This window comes from Mesoplodon densirostris, chromosome 18, assembly GCF_025265405.1.
Source record: "Mesoplodon densirostris isolate mMesDen1 chromosome 18, mMesDen1 primary haplotype, whole genome shotgun sequence".
Lineage (NCBI taxonomy): Eukaryota > Metazoa > Chordata > Mammalia > Artiodactyla > Ziphiidae > Mesoplodon > Mesoplodon densirostris.
The window spans coordinates 45,949,799-45,956,057 of record NC_082678.1 but is presented as its reverse complement, the minus strand read 5'-3'; positions in this window follow the sequence as shown (position 1 = coordinate 45,956,057).

Below are 6,259 nucleotides of genomic sequence, written 5' to 3'. Positions count from 1 at the left end.
CTTAAACTTCTACTTTTTTTGACTTGTAGTTTTTTTGCATTTTGTATTGTGGTAAAATATACATAACATAAAATTTACCATTTTAACCATTTTAAAATGTATATTTCAGTGGCACCGAGTACACTTACATTGTTATGCAACCATCTCCAGAAGCTTTTCTTCATCCCCAACTGAAACTAAAGAACTAAAAATAGAACTACCATATGATCCAGCAATTCCACTTCTGGGTATTTACCAGAGGAAAACAAAAGCACTAATTCAGAAAGATACATGCACCCCTACATTCATTGTAGCATTATTTACAATAGGCAAGACATAGAAAAAACCCAAGTGTCCATCAACAGACAACTGGTTTAAGGAGATGTGGTATAAATATATACAATGGAATATTATTCAGCCATAAAAAAGAATGAAATCTTGCCACTTGCCACAACATGGATGGACCTAGAGGGTATTACACTAAGTGAAATAAGTCAGACAGAGAAAACAAATACTACATGATTCCACTTATATGTGGAATCTAAAAAAACAAAACAGACAAAACAGAAACAGACTCATAAATACAGAGAATAAATGGGTGATTGCCAGAGAGGAGGAGAGTGGGGGAATGGACAAAATAGGTGAAGGGGATTAAGAGGTACAAATTTCCAGCTATAAATAAATAATTCAGGGGTTTCCCTGGTTGCACAGTGGTTAGGAATCCGCCTGCCAATGCAGGGGACACGGGTTTGAGCCCTAGTCTGGGAAGATCCCACATGCCGCGGAGCAACTAAGCCCATGCGTCACAACTACTGAGCCTGCGCTCTAGAGCCTGCGAGCCACAACTACTGAAGCCTGCATGCCTAGAGCCTGTGCTCCACAACAAGAGAAGCCACTGCAATGAGAAGCCCGTGCACCGCAACGAAAAGTAGCTCCCACTTGCCGCAACTAGAGAAAGCCCGCGTGCAGCAACAAAGACCCAACGCAGCCAAATAAATAAATAAATAAATAATTCACTGGGATGTAATGCACAGCATAGGGAATACAGTCAACAATATTGTAACAACTCTGTATGTTGACACATGGTAACCAGACTTGCGGTGATCATTTCATAAAACATAAAAATATTGAATCACTATGTTGTACACCTGAAACAAATATTGTATGTAAACTATAATTCCATTTAAAAAATAGGGCCTCCCTGGTGGCGCAAGTGGTTGAGAGTCCGCCTGCCGATGCAGGGGATGCGGGTTCATGCCCCGGTCTGGGAGGATCCCATATGCCGCGGAGCGGCTGGGCCCGTGAGCCATGGCCGCTGAGCCTGCGCGTCCGGAGCCTGTGCTCCGCAACGGGGGAGGCCACAGCAGTGAGAGGCCCGCATACCGCAAAAAAAAAAAAAAAAAAAAAAAAAAAAAAAAAAAAAAAAAAAAAAATAAAGATATACAGTCCGGGGCTAATACAACAGGTTGAAAAGTCCTCAAAGCACAGGCTCCTTACCATACCATCCTAGTGTAGCTCCACCATCCCCATGGTCTAGGTCTAGCGTCTGGGTCCAGGCAGGAAGAAAGAGAAAAGGCAAAGGCTTTTGGAAAGATGGGGGAAATTGTCACTCAATCATTTTCTGTGTTCTGTGGTTCAGAAGAGTGTCCTGGTTGACAAAACCTGTTCTAAAAGACCAAGAAGCCAGAAGCGTGGCAATGTCTCTTGGAAGGGCCAGACTGGCCCATGATCCTCATCTCCAAATACTGAAGTCACTCACACAAATTAAAAGACCTGAGATCAATTATCTAACTGGCTGAGCTTAGGCCACATGTGTGCTTTGTCAAACACAATCTTATGGGATAATTGTGGTGAAGCAAAAATTGGAGGGAGAGCTCCTTTGCCCACAGCAGGATGTCTGAGAACAGAGCTTCACCAACAGGCTCTCTCTGTAGCGTTCCCCAGGGGACCCCAGGGAGCACAGTTTGAAAACAACTCCTCGTTGTTTTCAACAACTCGTCCTCATTGTACAGATGGGAAAACTGAGGCCTGGGAAGAGGCAGGGGTGTGCACCAGGTGATCTGGGGCACAGGGGGCAAGGGATCACAGGCTCCAACTCTTATGAAGAGCTCTCCCATCCAGCAAAAGAGCTTTACAATTTGTAACGCGTTTTCACTGACAGGATCTCAAAAGATGAAACGAGGGCACAGAAGCAGGAACTGACTCACCAGAGGGCACATGGCTAATGAGTGACTGAGGCTTAATTGGACCTCGGGCTTTCAGATCCTGAAACCAGGATCTGTTGCCTAAAAGTATTTTTACTTCAAAATTCATCTATGAATTTTGGCAAGCCTAAAAACTGTAAAAATTAGGAAGAATCTCACCTACTCCCTTGAAGCGGGAGGATTCGCTTGTTCATCTAACTGTAGCTGGGTTGTCACGTTCTCCATAGAGAAGCTACCATAGACCTCGATGCCTCCAGCAATGCCCCCTGCACAGGGAAACCCACTGAATCTTCGGCCAGTCAGCAAAGGTATACTCATACCTATTGCACATCACTGGTGTGTGTGTGTGTTGGGTGGGGTGTGGTTATTTGTTTGTTCAGTAACATCAAATACTTGCTGGGCTCCAATTTACAGTGTCAGGGACTGTGTTAGGCACTGAGATTAGAGATGAATTAGACAGAGCTTCCTGTCCTCGTGGAGCTCAATCCAGAGGCAGACGGTATACTTAAACCACAAAGTCATTTTAGATAGTGGAAAGTGTGGCGATGGAAATACGATGATGAGATACCAGTGACAGGACGGGCTGCCACTTTAGATTGAGTGATGGGAGAAGGCCTTTCGGATGAGCTGAGATAAAGGTGAACAACAAGAAGGTGGCAGTCGTCATGTGAGTATCTGGGGAAAACAATCTCATTTGGCCTTTTTAGTGAACAGAGAAAAGGCCAATGTGGCTGGAGAAAAGGGGAACGTGGTACAAGAAGAGCCCAGGGAGGTGGACTGGGGTCACATCATGTAAGACCCTGTAGACCATGGTCAAGTTCAAACCAGCTTCTGGAGAAAGGCAGGTAATTAGGCACGGGCGACCTAGGTGGGGGTTCCCAGGAGGCAGCTGAAGAGCGGTCCAGGTCCATTCATTGAAATGCTCCCACGAGTGGGCAGTGCGACCCAAAGCTTTGGCTTTAGCCAATCAGAGCCTGGGGGCGGGGCCAGAGCCAGCAGCTAGTCGGCGGCTCCTGTGGCCCACCTGTTCCTTGTCGCTTCGAACTCCCACCTCCTCAAATGAGACTGGCTGTTCTCTGGTTTCCTCGACCACCACGAAAGGAAACCCTGGTCTTCAGCGTCCGGGCCGCTGAAGGAAGCAGGCGGACACTGGCTCCCCCAACGCCGGGATCGCTTTCCCCGGTGTCTGGTCTTGTCTGCGGTTGGGGGTCAAGGCGGCGGCCAGAAGGCCGGCCGGGGCCGTAGCAGGGAGCTTGATGAGCCCCAGAGCCAGAGGGGCCGCAGAAGCCCGAGGTGGGAGGCCACGGGACAGCCCTGTGGCCTGACCCTCGCAGGAGAGACCTGCAGCTTGCTTTTTTTCGCTTAGTACGTCTTGAAGGGTGTCCACGTGGAGACATGAAGACCCACCTCCGTCTTTAAATTGCTGCATGATGCAGAATTACCAGTGCTTAGGTCACCCACTCCCAAGCTAATGGACTCTTTAGTTGATTTTACTTTTCTGCTATAACTAATGGTCCTTCAGGAAACATCTTTGTCATTCTTCTTGTACCTGTATTTCTCTAAAGTTGTCTAATTCCTCAGTCACAGGCAGGCCATCAGTTACATAGGTGAGTGACAAAGTTAGGCTGTGACTTAGAAGGTTTCCCCTGGGGAGGAGGGGAAGGGGATTGGATAAATTCCCTAGGAATGGTTGTGGCCGACAAAGCACAAAGGCCTTGGGGTTAGACATGCTTTTGCTTCCAGTTTTGCTAGTTACATATTGAAGACTGGTAGGCGAGACCCCCAGCCCCCCGGGGCCTTATTTTCCTCATCTGTGAAGAGGGAACACTCGGGTGGTGGTGAGAGGGGCTGGTAAAGTGATCTGTAAGGTTTGTTGCACTGAGAAGGCCTTATATTACCACCCTTATATTACCAGGGTGAGAACAGTAGCCACTCAAACCCCACGGAGGCTGTCAGAACTCTGAGGGCCTGAGAAGGTGGGTCTACCTGGACAACAGCTCGGCCACCCTCAGGCCTTGGAGCTGTGTAGATCCTGGACGTGGGGTGACTACTCTGTCCCAACTGGACAAGACCTCCCCTCATCCGGACACCTTAATGGGCCTGTCAGGTGAGTGGAGCCCTGGTCGACAACGGGTGCCTCACCTGGACCAGACAACATCTGACAAAGGCCTTAATGGGTGAGCAGATCCCCGGGTGAGGAGGGGTTGAAGGGCAGTGGTTGTCCTTTCTACCAGACCTTGATCTCAGGAGACAGAAACGGTAGAATAACAGGCCAAATTTGGCCAATGGGAAGTGCGCACCACCTTTTGGTTAGATTTACTGGCTGTTTATAGAGGGCCTGTCTATATAACGTGAAAAAACTACTCGCAACTCACCACCCTCCACCCGCACCACTTTTCAAAAGAAAACCTGCCCCATCTAGGCCTTCTGGATGTAAAGAGGTTGCCCACGGATAACAGAGTTAGAAAATCGCACAACTTGTAAATGCCCGTTCGTTTTTTTAAAAAGTCATAGGAAAGAAATGTCTTCTGGAAATGACATTTTGAAATGGAATAGTTAAATCACCTCTAGAGGTGACATCAGGGGTGATCCAGGTCCACGTATGTCCCACACATACGTGGGTTAGAGGACATGGAGTGGCAGACCTTGAGGAGAAAGGAAAGAAGCTTCTGTGCCAGACGGGTCACACTTGGGAGACATTTCCATGTCATAACCATTGTTCTGTGTGTGCATTTTATTCCTCACTGCTGTATAAATAGTTGACAATGCTAAGTACTTTTCTGAAATATCTAGTGGATGTTGTGAAGCGCCTGATATATGTTAAAAAGTAGAGGTAGTAAAAAGACATTTTGAAAGTATCTTTTTGTTAAAATTCATATGAAATATTGTTATGTTGTGGGGGGAGGGATTGGCCAAACCTCCTTTCTGAACAGTACGCACTGTGGCTGTGCGCTGGCTCGAGAGGGAGGGATGTGTGTGGATGTGTTCATATTTACATTTTGAGGCTGACCACTGATGTGTGTGCATCTCTTTCGGCTGTACTATAGAAATACATTGCTGAGTAATTAAATGGAAACATATCTCCTTGCTAATATTTTAATAGTATACATTGGATAATGAATTCTCTTAGAAGCATTATACTTTGTGTACTCTGTTGCTTTCTCTCTCATTTTTTTGGGGGGGAGGGTCGCCAAGCCACGTGGTACACGGAGATCTTAGCTCCCCAACTAGGGATTGAACCTGTGCCTCTGGCAGGAGAAGCATGGAGTCTTAACCACTGGACCACCAGGGAAGTCCCTATATCTCATTTTTAATTGAACATTAAGGGAATGCAGTATTTTAATCATAACTTTGACAATATCTTTAGCTAGAGGCCTGTTGCCAATTTTGTCTTTTATGAAATGTTTGTCGCCAAGAGAGGCAGGATTACATTTTTTTCTTCCTGATTGAGTTGGTATAGTGTATTCTTGGTTATCAAAATACTCATATATTGAATAGCTTTGGGACTCTGAAACAGTGAATATTCATGATGTGTGAAAAAGCATGATACATACCTATACAATCTTAATTACATAAAAATGGATGTTTAGTTGTGTAGATACATACATGGGACCTAGAAGGACATGTCAAACTGTAAACTGTGATTATGGGTGACATTTTTTGCTTCTTGTGTTTTTCAGTTTCCTATTATGCACATTAACTCTTAAGAAATATTTTTAAAATCTGTAAAAATTTTACTTTGAAACAATTATTTAGGGACTTCCCTGGTGGTACAGGGGACTCCATGCTCCCAATGCAGGGGGCTGGGGTTCGATCCCTGGTCAGGGAACTAGATCCCACATGCATGCCACAACTAAGAGTTTGCATACCATAACTAAGGAGCTGGCAAGCCACAACTAAGGAGCTTGCCTGCCACAACTAAGACCCGGTGCAACCAAATAAATAAATATTTTAAAAAGCAATTATTTACTGTAAACAAAGGTGGTCTCACACCTCGACAAGACCTAATTTTAAATCATTCAATGGTGAGTGCCTCTGCTGTGCCTGGCACAGTTCTACGCACACGGGATACACAA